Source organism: Schistocerca americana, chromosome 2, assembly GCF_021461395.2.
Source record: "Schistocerca americana isolate TAMUIC-IGC-003095 chromosome 2, iqSchAmer2.1, whole genome shotgun sequence".
Classification (NCBI taxonomy): domain Eukaryota; kingdom Metazoa; phylum Arthropoda; class Insecta; order Orthoptera; family Acrididae; genus Schistocerca; species Schistocerca americana.
Window position 1 is genome coordinate 920,942,224 of NC_060120.1, and position 17,299 is coordinate 920,959,522.

Sequence of the window (17,299 nt, forward strand, 5' to 3'; positions counted from 1 at the left end):
CCACAGTTTAATAGAATATGCTAATGTAATTTACTTCAGTTTCTGTTTTCTTTTCCGTGTACTTCTGTGAATAAATGAACTATACCTGTGTATTTTACTGTGTACAATAGCGTTTAGCAAACTTTTTTGCGTAAATCTCAAGGTACATTTACACTGCAATATATGTATCACAACTTGTAGAAGTTCCATACAGATAATTATAGACCACTCTACCATAGGAGCTCTTAGGAAGTGGTACCAGTAAGCAAATTTACTACATTATTTTACAAGTTATATATTTGGTAATATTTTACATATTTACAATAATTACATTACATAAATTAAATATTTTCCGTATTGCCATCATATAGAACCCCAAATACCGCAGAAGATTTCTGTATATTCTTTACTGTTATCATTCAACAATGATGGTCAACAACCAGTTTTGGGCAGTGGCGCCATTGGAGTACGACTGTCCCTCCAAGACCCAGATATTAAGTTCCTCTCATTCTCTTCTCCGCTGTATGTTCCTGGGGGAACATACATTTGAGATTTTGTCACCACAGCAGCCTATGGACTCAGCAGCATTTGTTTCCTCAAAACTCTGAAAACAGAGCTCATAATACCAAACACATTTTCAAGATGATGACCTGCAAATGGCTTAATGATATTTTCTTCTAAACAAAAGGCTTCATAGCAGGGAGGGGACCTGGTGTTGGTATTTGTAGAGTGGTGTTCTCTAACATACTGTAAGATGTGAGTTTCTATGTATGTCATCATATGAAAAGCAACATTGTGTGCCAACATTCAAATGTATTATTTTGTAACTAGCATCAGCAATTACTAGCAAAACAAAATAAAGTTCCACTATTGGGTGCTGCCACAAAGTCAATGTGCCTTCCATGTATAGATCCCAAATGCCTGGGGGTAAAAATTCCATTTTCTTTCATACCCTTTGACAGTTTCCAGCCATTTGTTTTCACATGCAGTTAGCTGAAAAAAAGAATTGTTTTAATTTCATTTACATGTGGACAATCCAAATAAAATTTTTGAATACATTAAGATATACAGAATATAATGTGCAGCTCATTTTGCCTACAAAATGTGTTATATTTTTTGAAGGTCATCGAAGCCTCATCCCCAGAAGGAGAAGAAATTATTTTTCATTTGGAGGATCATGAGGTGGATGATTTTATTTTTGGTATGTTTCCACAAGTAGTTGTGGAAATTGAAACAGCTCCTCCTAATGGTAAACATCAAGAAGAAATTGCAGGTGCCAGTGGCCGTGCAGTGCCAGTCCAAGCCAAAGTGCTAATTTAAGTAGTTAGAAAAGAACAAGAAAACAGGTGGAAGAAAACAGTTAAGAGAATTTTCAATAAATGGTTTAAACAGAGTGGGTGAGAATTTTGCTAACAGAAAATTGGATTGGTTTAGGCATTTAGATGAAGTAGTTGCCAATATATTAAGGTATTTGTTTGAAAATGGCCATACACCAATAATGGCCATGTTAGGAAATGGAATTTTGTTTGCAGGAGGTAACTGTCGATCTGATGAATGTAATGAAGGAAAGTAATGTATAAGAATGCCTAAAAAACACACTTTAATATTGTTGGGAATGTACATTATGCAAAAAGTGTTGTCAGAAATTTGATATTGTTTTACTGGCTGAAACAAGTAAATCATTCCAAAGCACTAAAAAGTATCTCACTGTTAGCAAATTTTACAAAATTTATTTCCTTTGAAGAGCTTATGAAATATGCTTTGCATTTCAGGAAAGAAATCAGAGTATATTTCTCTTTCTTGAGGTTTGTTATAGCTAGTACATTGCATTTCTCATTAGACACTTCAGTCTCACGTATACAGTGTTGATCATGTATTCACAAATTAAGATAAAACTTAACTGAAACTGTTCTTGGAATTATAACAAAAAGAAATGTAAGAGCTCATATTATAGATATCAAAAAGAATAGTTAAGTGCTCACTGTCACTATAAACAATAAAAATTATAAAACAATTTTTTTTCAAATGCTATTTTATCCATCTATACTAGGCAAAAATGAGGACAAAATTGTAGGGCAAGGTATATCTGCCAGCTTCACAACAATTAATAAGAGTAAGTTAAAGAATTTCATTACATATTCTTTTATTTATATATTATATATTCTTACATTATTATTTTACTTTCTTACAGTTAGGAATTTTAATAACTTCCATCCTAACTTCACTTCCTGGGACAAAACTTGCACAATGGCCTCACAAATCCAAACAATAATATTGCATATTGAGCTTTTTGATATCCTAAAGTGGGAAAGGAATACCCAATGGCCAAGAATTGAAAATTATTGCCAACCGACCCTCTGGTGGAATCGCTTCCCAAAAGTTTGTGGTTGTTCTGTACACAGGAGAAATTACAGGGGACATCAAACTACCGAAGTCTTAAATGCTCATTCTCACCTAATTTTTGAAATATGCACCATCTTTGAGAGTTAATTATGCATAAGCTCTGCGGGTAGCCCATTTGCGAGGGAACTCTCATTGCCACCTTGCACATACATGAAATAAGAAAGCCACTATTGTCTAATTACACTATTGATGAGAGATTCTGAAAACAGTATCCACCATAAAACGTCTAGAAGTGAATACCTAGAGCAATCGTAAGTGGAATGACCACATGAAACAAATAGTACGAAAAGCAGATGGCAGACAGAGATTCGTAGGAAGATCTTAACAAAATGTAAGCTCATCCACGAAGGCTGTCACTTGTTCAACTGATTCTTCAGTACTGTTCATCTAATGGGGCCCTTACCAGATAGGATTGACAGAAGTGTTATGCCTCAGGACAGTATCCCCAGGGGATGACAAAAATTTGTCCAAGTTCTACCTTTGCTGCTCCCACAAGCCAAACTGCCTTCTAGGGGGAAATGCTGAGCCAGTTGACAAACATAGAAGCTATCACAGCACTGGGGAACAACAGAGCACTCAAGTGTGCAAGTGAGTCATAGTGGCATTATGAAAGCCAAGAGGTGCCACCATACTAGTGACAAAACAGAGAATGGCAAGGAAGGCTAGGTACAACACAACAACAAGTATTCAGGTGTCAAACCAACAGAAAACAGCCTCTGAAAGGTTGTTTATGCCTGAAAACCCTAGGAGAGCTGACAGCAAGGGAAAGTGCCCACATGAAAACCCCACCCTTCTTAACAAATGTCTGATTATAAAAACTGAAGGAGGATGGAGGAAAAAAGAAAAGAAAGCGAAGAAACTGATGACATCAGCTGCATCGGGACTTGATGCAGTATTGGAGGTGCCTAGTGAAAATGTGTGCCAGATCGGGACTTGAACCCTCACTCTCCTTCTTACTAGTCAGTTGTGTTAAGCACTTTGCCATATGGACACAGTGCTTATCGTAAACGCACAGACTATCTCACCTAGCTTCTTGCTGACCATCTATGCAACTCCAATGTGAGGTCCACAGCCACGAGGTGAACTTCGTAACAATGTGGTTTGGTGAGAGACTGATATTTCCTTTGCTTTCTTGTTCTGTATTTTCTTACGGCTACATTGAGCCATAAGGACCTTCATAGTACATTAAGAATGTCGTTTGTTAGACCACAGGAACCTACAGACTTGTCTCAGTTCCATGGGAACACTAAAGAAGTTTACTTGCAGCCATTGAGGCATCCGTACTGCAGTTTATATGGGCATGACTGCCATGTTTTCAAGCAGTGTCAGCTACCTGTAGCAAATGTAGGATTGGTCATGAAGCACACCAGGGCACAGAATCTCATTGGGCTATGATGCTGCATACAGATTAAGTGTCATTTAATTCCCTTTTTTGTGCCTATTGTGCATGCAGTTTCCTTCTTTTCCAGTATAATGGCAGCTGGAGTTTAGTCACAAATGCCACACATGAGTAGCCACTCTGAATGAAACGGGTGAAACTTTGAAGGGGCAGACGGCTGCATTTTACAAATTCTAACAGAACATGGGCAAAACAATGAATTATTTTGAAAGAGAAATGAGCAATGAGAAGCTGTTGGGGACTAAGGATTCCTTGATTAAGGAGGAAATAAAACTGTATTGAGTGTACCCACCCATTCCATCAAATCCTGTATCAGCTAACCTCATAGTGCCATTCTCAGAAAAAGCAACAAGGATGTATCTATTTTTATTAGTGGTGCAAAGGATGCCACCAAACTAGGAAAATGGTCACAAGTAACGTCATTGAATATGGCTAGATTAAGGTAAGCAGGTGATGCAAAAACATACATTATATACCATGATACCTCAGTAAGGTCCAAACATTTGATGAACTGCTAACAGTCTAATACAAAGCTATCAGAAGCAGGACAGCATGGCATTCTTCCAGGAAAAACTCAATGGACCATCACAGAAGCACAGCGAATTGGTGGACTCCTTCTCTGACAGAATTAGGAAACAGAACTCACAAGCATATGAAATAATGCAGAATGTGGAGTCTGATAGAATGAGTCTGTGTGAGGCAGAGAACAGGGCTCTGGATGTGTTTCTCATAGGTATTCCTGTTGAAATGTCAAGAAGGATCTGAAAGGAGAACCCAAGTGACTTATCTGCTGCCATTAGGATTGCTGCGCATGGAAACAGAGTGATCACAGTGTGAAGTGGAGCATTTTAAAAGTGAGCACATGGGCCACATGAGGAAACAATGTCGTCAGCCTGAATGTTATGAATGTGGAGTGGTAGGCCGCAAAGTGCGTGACTGTTGGAAGAAAGCATCAGACAAGCAACACCATTAAACGGGAACAGGGATACCTCATCCTTAGGATGGCATTCCCAGCAGAACACAAGACCACAGAAACGAATGCAGAATGGAGTGTTGCTTGCTAGCGAAGTAAATATTGATGATGAGGTCCCATACTACGAGCAGCGTAGGGGACGATGCGGGAGATCCGCACCGCTTTACTAGGCAAGGTCCTAGCAGAGGTGGTTTGCCTTTGCCTTCCTCCGACCGTAATGGGGATGAATGATGATGATGAAGACGACACAACAACACCCAGTCATCTCGAGGCAGGAAAAATCCCTGACCCCGCCGGGAATTGAACCCGGGACCCCATGCGCGTGAAGCGAGAATGCTACCGCAAGACCACAAGCTGCGGAATACAAATTTCTGGTGGATATATAACTCACATGTCAGTAGTCAGTCTGGATCTTTTGGCCAGAAAGACACTGAGGTTGTCACGATATAGGTCACATGGAGTAGGTGATAATGACACGAAGTCATTGGGGACGCCGCTTTTCAGTTTTAATGTGGGGAATAAGCCTTTTCGATGGCACGTAGACGTACTGCTGAGTGTTTGTGAGGGGTATTGTGGAAACATCATGCAGAAATTAACCTTTTTCAATGTACAACTGAATTTGGTGGGACATTTTTTCCGCTAGGGGCAACAGCTACAAGTGTTACACTGTCACAGGGTTCACCGATCATTTAGGTGGTACCCAATAAACTGCGAACACTGGCACGAAAGATCAATCCAAGTGATACAACAATGCAAAGAACAGGGTGAGCATGGATACAGATCTACCTAAGGATTTATTCTATGTTATAGAGCCATAGGAAACTAATTACGAATTGGATAGGTCACACTGTTTTGTATGCAGAAGTATAGTACATGTCAGTGAAGTGGACAGAGATTTTATAATTCCGATCAGTATTCAATAATTTTGACAGGGACAAAGTGAGTCGGCCAAAGGGTTTGCTAATTAGTAATTTGCATGTTTTGGAAGAGATGACAGGGATAGGTCAAGTGAGGACCTCTGTTGCAAACAAAATGACAATGTGTCTGCATTACATGAGAAGTGAAACATTTGCAGGGAAATAATAGAGAAGCAATGGAAGCTTTGTTACTGCAGTTCATGGATTTGTTTAATCCGAGTGGTTCATTAGCAGGAATGCCACTCACTCAACACAGAATATCATTGACCATACCTAGCTAATGGTATTATTGAGCATAGTCATAGTCCCTGGGGAGCATCTGTAATTTTGGTCCCGAGAAAGTCACCAGATGGCACTAAAAAATACAGATTTTGCTGTGACTAAGTGATACCTCAGTGTGTGAACAATCACCAGTGCATATCGGTTACAAACAGAGACTCTTGACAACTTGAGTCAGTGTAATTATTTCTCCACAGTGGATCTAAGTAGCGGATATCATCAAACAGAAGTAGCGCCAGACGATCAACCAAAGATAGCTTTTTCTGCTTGCGGGGGCAGGATGAGGCATTTCCAATACCGTAGAATGCCATTTGGGCTCAAGTGTGTTCCCACCACCTTTCAGAGATTATTGGATGGGGTACTTAGGGGATTGAAACCAAAACAATGCTTGACCTATCTGGATGACATAATGATGTTTTCAAAGGACACACATGGTGGACGGAGGAGGTATTCAGAAGACAGAACAGCATGATTTTCATTAAGAATTGATGAATGTCATCCTGAAGCAATCGAAGTAAATTATCTTGGGCATATAATTAGCAATGAAAGTATAAGAACAGATCCACACTTGGTCTCAGGAGTCCAGAATTCTTTTTCCACTAATGACACTTAAACAGCTGCAGAGTTTCATTGGCTTCTGTAATTGTTATTGACAATTCGTGAAGGACTTGCTGAAATGGACCTTTGAACTGTTCATTATGGAAAGGAGTAAAATTTCAATAGTCTACCAAATGTCACACAGTGTTCGATACTTTAAACCGAGCATTGACGTTGGGCCCAGTTCTGATATTCCCAATTTGAAAAAAAGTTATTCTGTTTTGTGATACAAGTAATATGGCTCTGGGGGTTGTCCTAGGACGGGATGCAGATGGTAAAGAGCATCCTGTAGCATACACATCCCAACAATTGAACAAAGCAGAGCAAAATTATTATATGACTGGGAACAAATCCCTTCCACCCTCAAATCAATTGGAGAACAAAGATAGTTCATCGCACAATTTCAAAGAAGTTGAGACATTATGTTAGCAGTAGCCAGGAAAATTGGGGTGTATATTTAAATTTTATAACATCCGTGTACAATTCTGAAGTCCATATGGCTACCGATCTTTCACAATACAAGGTAATGTATGGAAGAAAAATGCCTTCAGCTTTTGAAGTAATTAAGCCGAAGCTTGGGTCCGATGTCAAATCGCTAAAAAAGTTTGCAAAAAATTATGAGACATGTGACAACAAGTAAAACAAGCAAAAACAAAAGCTTCAGAATGACAAGAGCAGGTGGGACAATGCGTAGGGAGGTTACCGCAATACAGGATTGGCCAATGGGTATTAGTGACGAATCCAAACACACCAAAAGGCAAAATAAAGAAATTCCTGATTTGATGCCATGGACCACACCAAGTAGTGAAAATGTCACCTGTCAATGTTAAAATACAGACACCAACGAAGACTGCAATTATTCATATAGGACATATTAAGACTTGTAAGCAAGCTGGCAATTTACTGCCACTGATACCAGCAGCTTCTGCAGTACAGAACGTAAGGTCGTAGAACAAAAGAGAAACAGATGACTGATTACCAGAGTAAGTCTAAAATGCCTTATGGGGGTTTTTTGGGGAAGGAGACCAGACAGTGAGGTCATCGGTCTCATCAGATTAGGGAAGGACAGGGAAGGAAGTCGGCCTTGCCCTTTGAAAGGAACCATCCCGGCATTTGCCTGGAGCGATTTAGGGAAATCACGGAAAACCTAAATCAGGATGGCCAGACGCGGGATTGAACCGTCGTCCTCCCGAATGCGAGTCCAGTGTCTAACCACTGCGCTACCTCGCTCGGTAAAATGCCTTATGGCCTTAGACCATGTTGATAGGTAAGATTTGAGATTGCTGTTTGCCTATATTGCTCTTCATTTGTTCTTGGGTAGATCATTAGGAAATCATCCAATTTTATTTTGTTTTATTTATAGTATGTTTTAAAGTTTTATTTTTATTGACAAGGGATTGACACAATGTTAAGTTTTGTCAATGGGGGTACCATTTGGTCTGGGTAATATTGCCTACTGAAGGGAGTGGGAGATAAAGGTTCCTTTCTCTCAGGTCACATACCGGAATGGGTACAGGTATGGACCAAAGATGTACTAATAATTTCAGAGTAAAGAGATGCCTTCATTCTAATTCTAGGAAGAATAGCTAACGTCGTATAATGTGTAACTACTGGTACAAAATATGTAGGATGAGGTTATTATGGGTACTCAAAACCGAAAATTTCAAGCAGAGTTTTCTGAAGGAAGGGGGAGATGTTATCCCCAGGATAGTATCCCTGGCAGACACACTAAAAATTCATCTAAGTTCTACATTAGCAGCTCCTGGAATATAATCCGCCTATGTCAGTGACCAGCACACTGCCAGCTAGAGGGAAATGCTGAGCGAATTGCAGCAAACAAGGAAGGTAACACAACATGGAGGAACGACCAAGTGTCCAAGTCTGCAAGTGAGGAATAATACATCATGGAAGCCAAGAGTTACCATCATATTAGTGACTAAGCAGTGTGTCATGAGGAAGGCTAGGTACAATGCAACAATAAGTATTCAGGTGCTGAACCAGCAGAAAAAAAGCCTCAGAAAAGTGAAGCTGTGAAAGTCTGAAGTACCAGGATAGTTGACAGCAGGAGAAAAACAAGGATAGATATTGTCATAGCATCTCCACTGCCATATAGTATATGGGAAGCGCCAACATAAATAATCCACCCTTCTTAACAAATATCTGATTGCTGCATGCTAACTGTTGACAGCCCAGTGCATAGTCTTAGCCCTAGTGTGCAACTACCCAGTGTAAGAGGAGGCAATGGAGGTTGACCCTATGCACACCTAGCTGTCTTCAATTGTCATTGGAACCATGATTCTGGCTGGAAGGATGCTGCTGCTGCTGCCGCCAGTTGCACTGCCAATTCCCAAGGCAACAATGAAGGAGCACGGAAGTCGTCGTCATGCTGCAAGTTTGTTGGAGGCTTGACCTGTTTGATATGGACACTGTGTCACCCACATTCGAGAGCGTGAGCAACTGCTGCTGCTCATCCCATTCCTTTGGCGGACACGGATGCTGCTGGCTCCTGTCTGCTAAACGGGTGCTGAGAGCTGATCACTGCAAGCCAGCGAGTATTTCAGGTGAAACTGGGACCTGATTCCCAAGTGCAAATCTTTGATGTCAATGAGTGTACTTTGGAGAGTGATACATAGAACTGGAAGTTGCTGGTTTCCACAGGTTGACAGCTGTCCCATGTCCACAGGTCAATGGCTGCCCCATTACATAATGCTCACCACCAAATGCTTTGCACTGGTGGTACTGCAAGACAAGCGCATGCTGGCCTACTGGTGAAGAGATGCTGCTCCGTTGACCTGGCTGTGGTACGACACTTGGGAAGACAATCCTTTATTATTGTCTAATTAATGTGTTATTGTCAATTATCTTTTCTTGGTGCTCTTGAGTTTAACTAGGTCCGCATCACTGCATCCTTATAGGCACAGCTCATAATTAAAGACTCTGAGGCAGAATCACCCCAAAATATGTATTAAAATACATTCGTCAATAATGAATTACAGAAGTTAAATTACCAAGATGCATTCTGAATATTTCCTACAAGAAACTACATAATGAGAGTCAACATTTTTGGAACTGTTGATACTGAGTGATTTTATTCAAACATATAGTAGCTAGTCTCATCAATGCCTGGAAGTGCCTGTTAGCTTCTACGTAACTGACTTTGGGGCAAAACTTCTACAGAGTACAGTTCTCATGGGTCTTCCAGAGGCACAATCCCTTCAGCTTAGTCATTGTACATCACAAGCAGAAATTGTGAGATGCCATATTCCATTTTGTCCTCATTATTTGAAGCCCATATTTGGTGGGTGTTATATTGTAACTATGCATATAAACTGTTTCAAAGAACCAGTAGGGTAACAATCTCTCGAAAACACATCAGTCTTGAGATGTTTTTTTATACTTCAATGTTAGTTAATGATATACTGGCAATTAATGCCTTCATGGGATCACACAGTATAAGGCACCTACGTATAGAAGTGTACGTTAGTCTAGCGAATAGACATATGGACTTACAGTGTCAAAGTTTCATGGTTCCTGTCCTCCTTTCTTCAAATACTTTTTATTAACCTTCATGTTTTCTACAAGATTCTGGTACTTCCTTATTAATTTGATAGACGTATGTTCTGTAACATTAGATATTATGTACATGCAAGAGCTCTCTCTCTCTCAGGAGGTAATTTGTTCCAGTGTGTAAACAAGAAGCCAGGGAATATGGAACTATGAACTGCGAAATCATTTTCTACATCTCTACCTGAGTTGATTGCAGTTTAGTATTTACTTATCCATCCAAATTCACTACCACAGTATAAAACCACCGACATCATGGGAACATTACTGTTTTGGCATGGAAACTCATGAATGCGGCAGATTGTGTGTGTGTACACACACACACACACACACACAATTCCTCCACCCCCCCCCCCCCCCTCTTGCACCACACATAGGGAGTCCAAGGCTACTGGAGGTGGACTAGAGCGCCACGTTGGGTTCTTTAAAGTGATCACTTCCATTTCCAAATCTTCAGCCTCAGATGTGACCAACAAGTTTGTCATTGTTGCTTTAGTTTCCATTCTATTGGGATTTAATTTGTTCTTTGTGGTAATTTTTCCTTTTTGGGTGGAATCATGGGAAGGTCCACGACTGACTGAACCAAATATTGCCGATGAGATTTTCTTTTGACAGTAAGGGCGGCATACTGTCAATCCTAGAGGCCCGATAAATTGATTTGGTGGTAGGTTCAGGTTTACTGGAGCCAGTTATTTGGCATGGGCAGGAGCTGGTAGCAGCTTTTACTCTTCATGTCTATGTTGACTCACTGACTAACTGTGGGCTGTTTCACGACTACTGTACACAAGAAAATGAATGATGGAGACTGCTTGGCTTCAGCATATGGCACATATTGTGTAACTTATATCTCGTATTTCTTTTTCGATCCCTGTAGATGGAACACACACTGTGCCAAACTTGGAACAGTTAACTCAGACTGGTTGACATATGCATCCTACATTCAGCTCACGAGTTGCTTGACCACAGTTCCCACAAGGAGTATGACTATTACATCCAACAGTTGGGTGTGGGTGGCCAACTTTATGGCACTTTAAACATTGCATACCATTTGGAAAAGATGGGTGAACATTTAAGCGTAAGAAACCAGCCTTAACGCAACTGCGTAAGCCTGGTGAAGTAGAAGTTAAAATGAATGTAGGTGATCTTTACATGGCTCCATTAACTCTCTTCATCACATTCTGCACATCCTTAATACCTTTGTATGCCCATCCCTTTTGTAGGACAACGATGTATTTGTCCATTATGTCTTCACACACCACCACCCCACAGCAAGAATTTAGAGTTTTATGCATTTCAGCTATAATGGGATATTCACTACAGTTTTTGTACTTGTCCAGAAATGGTAGTTTCTATCAGTGAAGTCCCATTTCGGAGTCTCTTTACTGACTACAAGCCACTTTTAATACAATCAAGACCTTTCTGTATGTAGACTGGTGACATTTTAGCAAAGGTTTCCCCCACCATTTAACAATCACAGAAACATTTTGACATGTCTGTGTCCTGTTACTATACCTTTTCCTTATTTTTGTACAAGCATACTCAGGAGAGCTACTCTCACAGATTATCTTGTTGGGTCGGAATGCTGGATAGTGGCCCACCCATTCAATTGGGAGCAGTTTTGAAGAATTAATAGGCTCCACAGCCTGCCCTTGGGCAGCTAGGGTAACATATGTCTACCCAGACACAGCCCAACTTGCATGGATTATTAATGTACAAAAGAGAGCGGCAGGTTACCCCGAGGTTGCACGCTAATGACTGTATCACCTCAACAGCCATTCCTCCCATTGATATGCAGCACAGCTGGAGCTCGTCTATATCTGTCTATGGCATATCACACACACCAAGCAGAATTAGATATAAAATGAATATTTTGTAATAACTGACCCATGCAGCCCCCTTGGTAAAACAAAATAGGCTGGTCACAAAACGCACTCGATGTGTTAATTGTGAAGGACGTAGAAGTATTCCAACTTAGCAAACACTGGACATCCTACTCACGAGAATTGCAAATACTGAAATATTCTATTTAATGACAATACCAGAGAAGGAAAGTTGCTACTCACCATATAGCAGAGATGCTGAGTCGCGATAGGCACAATAAAAAAAATATGTATATAATAGAGGGAAACATTCCACGTGGGAAAAATATATCTAAAAACAAAGATGATGAGACTTACCAAACAAAAGCGCTGGCAGGTCAATAGACACACAAACATACACACAAAAATCTAGCTTTCGCAACCAACGGTTGCTTCGTCAGGAAAGAGGGAAGGAGAGGGAAACACGAAAGGATGTGGGTTTTAAGGGAGAGGGTAAGGAGTCATTCCAATTCCGGGAGCGGAAAGACTTACCTTAGGGGGAAAAAAGGACAGGTATACACTCGCGCGCGCACACACACACACACACACACACACACACACACACACACACACACACACACACATATCCATCCGCACATACACAGACACAAACAGCCATTTGTAAAGGCAAAGAGGTTCGACAGAGATGTCAGTCGAGGCGGAAGTACAGAGGCAAAGATGTTGTTGAAAGATAGGTGAGGTATGAGCGGTGGCAAATTGAAATTAGAAATTAGCGGAGATTGAGGCCTGGCAGATAACGAGAAGAGAGGATATACTGAAGGGCAAGTTCCCATCTACGGAGTTCTGACAGGTTGGTGTTAGTGGGAAGTATCCAGATAACCCGGACGGTGTAAAACTGTGCCAAGATGTGCTGGCCGTGCACCAAGGCATGTTTAGCCACAGGGTGATCCTCATTACCAACAAACACTGTCTGCCTGTGTCCATTCATGCGAATGGACAGTTTGTTGCTGGTCATTCCCATATAGAAAGCTTCACAGTGTAGGCAGGTCAGTTGGTAAATCACGTGGGTGCTTTCACACGTGGCTCTGCCTTTGATCGTGTACACCTTCCGGGTTACAGGACTGGAGTAGGTGGTGGTGGGAGGGTGCATGGGACAGGTTTTACACCGGGGGCGGTTACAAGGGTAGGAGCCAGAGGGTAGGGAAAGTGGTTTGGGGATTTCATAGGGATGAACTAAGAGGTTACGAAGGTTAGGTGGACGGCGGAAAGACACTCTTGGTGGAGTGAGGAGGATTTCATGAAGGATGGATCTCATTTCAGGGCAGGATTTGAGGAAGTCTTATCCCTGCTGGAGAGCCACATTCAGAGTCTGATCCAGTCCCGGAAAGTATCCTGTCACAAGTGGGGCACTTTTGGGGTTCTTCTGTGGGAGGTTCTGCGTTTGAGGAGATGAGGAAGTGGCTCTGGTTATTTGCTTCTGTACCAGGTTGGGAGGGTAGTTGCGGGATGTGAAAGCTGTTTTCAGGTTGTTGGTGTAATGGTTCAGGGATTCCGGACTGGAGCAGATTCGTTTGCCACGAAGACCTAGGCTGTAGGGAAGGGACCGTTTGATGTGGAATGGGTGGCAGCTGTCATAATGGAGGTACTGCTGCTTGTTGGTGGGTTTGATGTGGACGGACGTGTGAAGTTGGCCATTGGACAGGTGGAGGTCAACGTCAAGGAAAGTGGCATGGGATTTGGAGTAGGACCAGGTGAATCTGATGGAACCAAAGGAGTTGAGGTTGGAGAGAAAATTCTGGAGTTCTTCTTCACTGAGAGTTCAGATCATGAAAATGTCATCAATAAATCTGTACCAAACTTTGGGTTGGCAGGCCTGGGTAACCAAGAAGGCTTCCTCTAAGTGACCCATGAATAGGTTGGCGTATGAGGGGGCCACCCTGGTACCCATGGCTGTTCCCTTTGTTGATATGTGTGGCCTTCGAAAGTGAAGAAGTTGTGGGTCAGGATGAAGCTGGCTAAGGTAAAGGGGAAAGAGGTTTTAGGTAGGGTGGCAGGTGATCAGCGTGAAAGGTAGTGCTCCATCACAGCGAGGCCCTGGACGTGTGGAATATTTGTCTATAGGGAAGTGGCATCAATGGTTACAAGGATGATTTCCGGGGGTACTTTTTTTTTACTTTACAGGAATTTCTGACTTCCAGCCTTGCCTCTCAATCCTTCTTAAAAAACCTTAATCCTACTCCCAACATCACCACTGCTGAAGCCCAGGCTATCCGTGCTCTGAAGGCTGACCGATCCATCGTCATTCTTCCGGCGGACAAGGGTTCCACGACCGTGGTACTTGATCGTCAGGAGTATGTGGCTGAGGGACTGCGTCAGCTTTCAGACAACACTACTTACAAAGTTCGCCAAGGTAATCCCATTCCTGATGTCCAGGCAGAGCTTCAAGGAATCCTCAGAACCTTAGGCCCCCTACAAAACCTTTCACCTGACTCCATCAACCTCCTGACCCCACCAACACCCCGCACCCCTACCTTCTTCCTAAAATTCACAAACCCAATCATCCCGGCCACCCCATTGTAGCTGGTTACCAAGCCCCCACAGAACGTATCTCTGCCTACGTAGATCAACACCTTCAACCCATTACATGCAGTCTCCCATCCTTCATCAAAGACACCAACCACTTTCTCGAACGCCTGGAATCCTTACCCAGTCTGTTACCCCCGGAAACCATCCTTGTAACCATTGATGCCACTTCCTTATACACAAATATTCCGCACGTCAAGGGCCTCGCTGCGATGGAGCACTTCCTTTCACGCCGATCACCTGCCACCCTACCTAAAACCTCTTTCTTCCTTACCTTAGCCAGCTTCATCCTGACCCACAACTTCTTCACTTTCGAAGGCCAGACATACCAACAATTAAAGGGAACAGCCATGGGTACCAGGATGGCCCCCTCGTATGCCAACCTATTCATGGGTCGCTTAGAGGAAGCCTTCTTGGTTACCCAGGCCTGCCAACCCAAAGTTTGGTACAGATTTATTGATAACATTTTCATGATCTGGACTCTCAGAGAAGAAGAACTCCAGAATTTCCTCTCCAACCTCAACTCCTTTGGTTCCATCAGATTCACCTGGTCCTACTCCAAATCCCATGCCACTTTCCTTGACGTTGACCTCCACCTGTCCAATGGCCAGCTTCACATGTCCGTCCACATCAAACCCACCAACAAGCAACAGTACCTCCATTATGACAGCTGCCACCCATTCCACATCAAACGGTCCCTTCCCTACAGCCTAGGTCTTCGTGGCAAACGAATCTGCTCCAGTCCGGAATCCCTGAACCATTACACCAACAACCTGAAAACAGCTTTCGCAGCCCGCAACTACCCTCCCGACCTGGTACAGAAGCAAATAACCAGAGCCACTTCCTCATCTCCTCAAACGCAGAACCTCCCACAGAAGAACCCCAAAAGTGCCCCACTTGTGACAGGATACTTTCCGGGACTGGATCAGACTCTGAATGTGGCTCTCCAGCAGGGATACGACTTCCTCAAATCCTGCCCTGAAATGAGATCCATCCTTCATGAAATCCTCCCCACTCCGCCAAGAGTGTCTTTCCGCCGTCCACCTAACCTTCGTAACCTCTTAGTTCATCCCTATGAAATCCCCAAACCACTTTCCCTACCCTCTGGCTCCTACCCTTGTAACCGCCACCAGTGTAAAACCTGTCCCACGCACCCTCCCACCACCACCTACTCCACTCCTGTAACCCGGAAGGTGTACACGATCAAAGGTAGAGCCACGTGTGAAAGCACCCACGTGATTTACCAACTGACCTGCCTACACTGTGAAGCTTTCTATGTGGGAATGACCAGCAACAAACTGTCCATTCGTATGAATGGACACAGGCAGACATTGTTTGTTGGTAATGAGGATCACCCTGTGGCTAAACATGCCTTGGTGCACGGCCAGCACATCTTGGCACAGTGTTACACCGTCCGGGTTATCTGGATACTTCCCACTAACACCAACCTGTCAGAACTCCGGAGATGGGAACTTGCCCTTCAGTATATCCTCTCTTCTCGTTATCCGCCAGGTCTCAACCTCCGCTAATTTCAAGTTGACGCCGCTCATACCTCACCTGTCTTTCAACAACATTTTTGCCTCTGTACTTCTGCCTAGACTGACATCTCTGTCGAAACTCTTTGCCTTTACAAATGTCTGCTTGTGTCTGTGTATGTGCGGTTGGATATGGGTGTGTGTACGAGTGTATTCCTGTCCTTTTTTCCCCCTAAGGTAAGTCTTTCCGCTCCCGGGATTGGAATGACTCCTTACCCTCTCCCTTAAAACCCACATCCTTTCGTGTTTCCCTCTCCTTCCCTCTTTCCTGATGAAGCAACCGTTGGCTGCGAAAGCTTGAATTTTGTGTGTATGTTTGTGTTTGTGTGTGTGTCTATTGACCTGCAGCGCTTTCGTTTGGTAAGTCACATCATCTTTGTTTATATATGCAACTTGCACACACATCTGCAGTCTCAGAGATCTGAGACCGCACTGTGAACAGCAGCACCAGTACATGATGGGAGTGGCAACTGGGTGAGGGTAAGGAGGAGTCTGGGGCGGGAGGGATAGTATGGTGGGAGTGGCGGACAGTCAAGTGTTGCAGTTTAGATGGAGGGCAGGAGAAAGGTGCGGAGGGAGGAGGGGATAAGTAATGGGAAGGAGAGAAATAAAAGAAATTAAAAAGACTGGGTGTGGTGGTGAAATGACGGTTGTGTAGTACTGGAATGGAAACAGGGAGGGGGCTGGATGGATGAGGACAGTGACTAACGAAGGTTGAGACCAGGAGGGTTACGGGAACATAGGATGTATTGCAGGGTAAGTTCCCACCTGCACAATTCAGAAAAGCTGGTGTTGATGGGAAAGATCCATATTGCACAGGCTGTGAAGCAGTCATTCAGATGAGGGATATCATGTTTGGCAGCATGTTCAGCAACAGGGTGGTCCACTTGTTTCTTGGCCACAGTTTGTCGGTGGCCATTCATGCGGACAGACGGCTTGTTGGTTATCATGTCTACATAGAAGCACAGAGGTTGCAGCTTAGCTTGTAAATCACATGACTGGTTTCACAGGTAGCCCTGCCTTTGATGAGATAGGTGATGTTAGTGACCAGACTGGAGTAGGTGGTGGTAGGAGGATGTATGGGACAGGTCTTGCATCTAGGTCTATTACAGCAGTATGAGCCATGAAGTAAGGAATTGGGAGCAGGGGTTGTGTAAGGATAGACGAGTATATTGTGTAGGTTTGGTGGACGGCGGAATACCACGGTAGGAGGGGTGGGAAGGATGGCAGGACACTTCCCATTTCAGGGG

The 17,299-nt window shown here is 43.0% G+C and overlaps 1 protein-coding gene across 1 annotated transcript in view; it reads right to left on the minus strand.

Moving 5' to 3' along the window:
* Positions 1-258: 258 nt before the first annotated feature.
* LOC124595052 overlaps positions 259-17,299 on the minus strand; it is a 171,748-nt gene continuing 154,707 nt past the window's right edge. The window contains exon 9 of the mRNA XM_047133618.1: positions 259-972. The gene's annotated coding sequence lies outside the window, so the exon portion shown is untranslated. The remainder of the gene's footprint in view (positions 973-17,299) is intronic.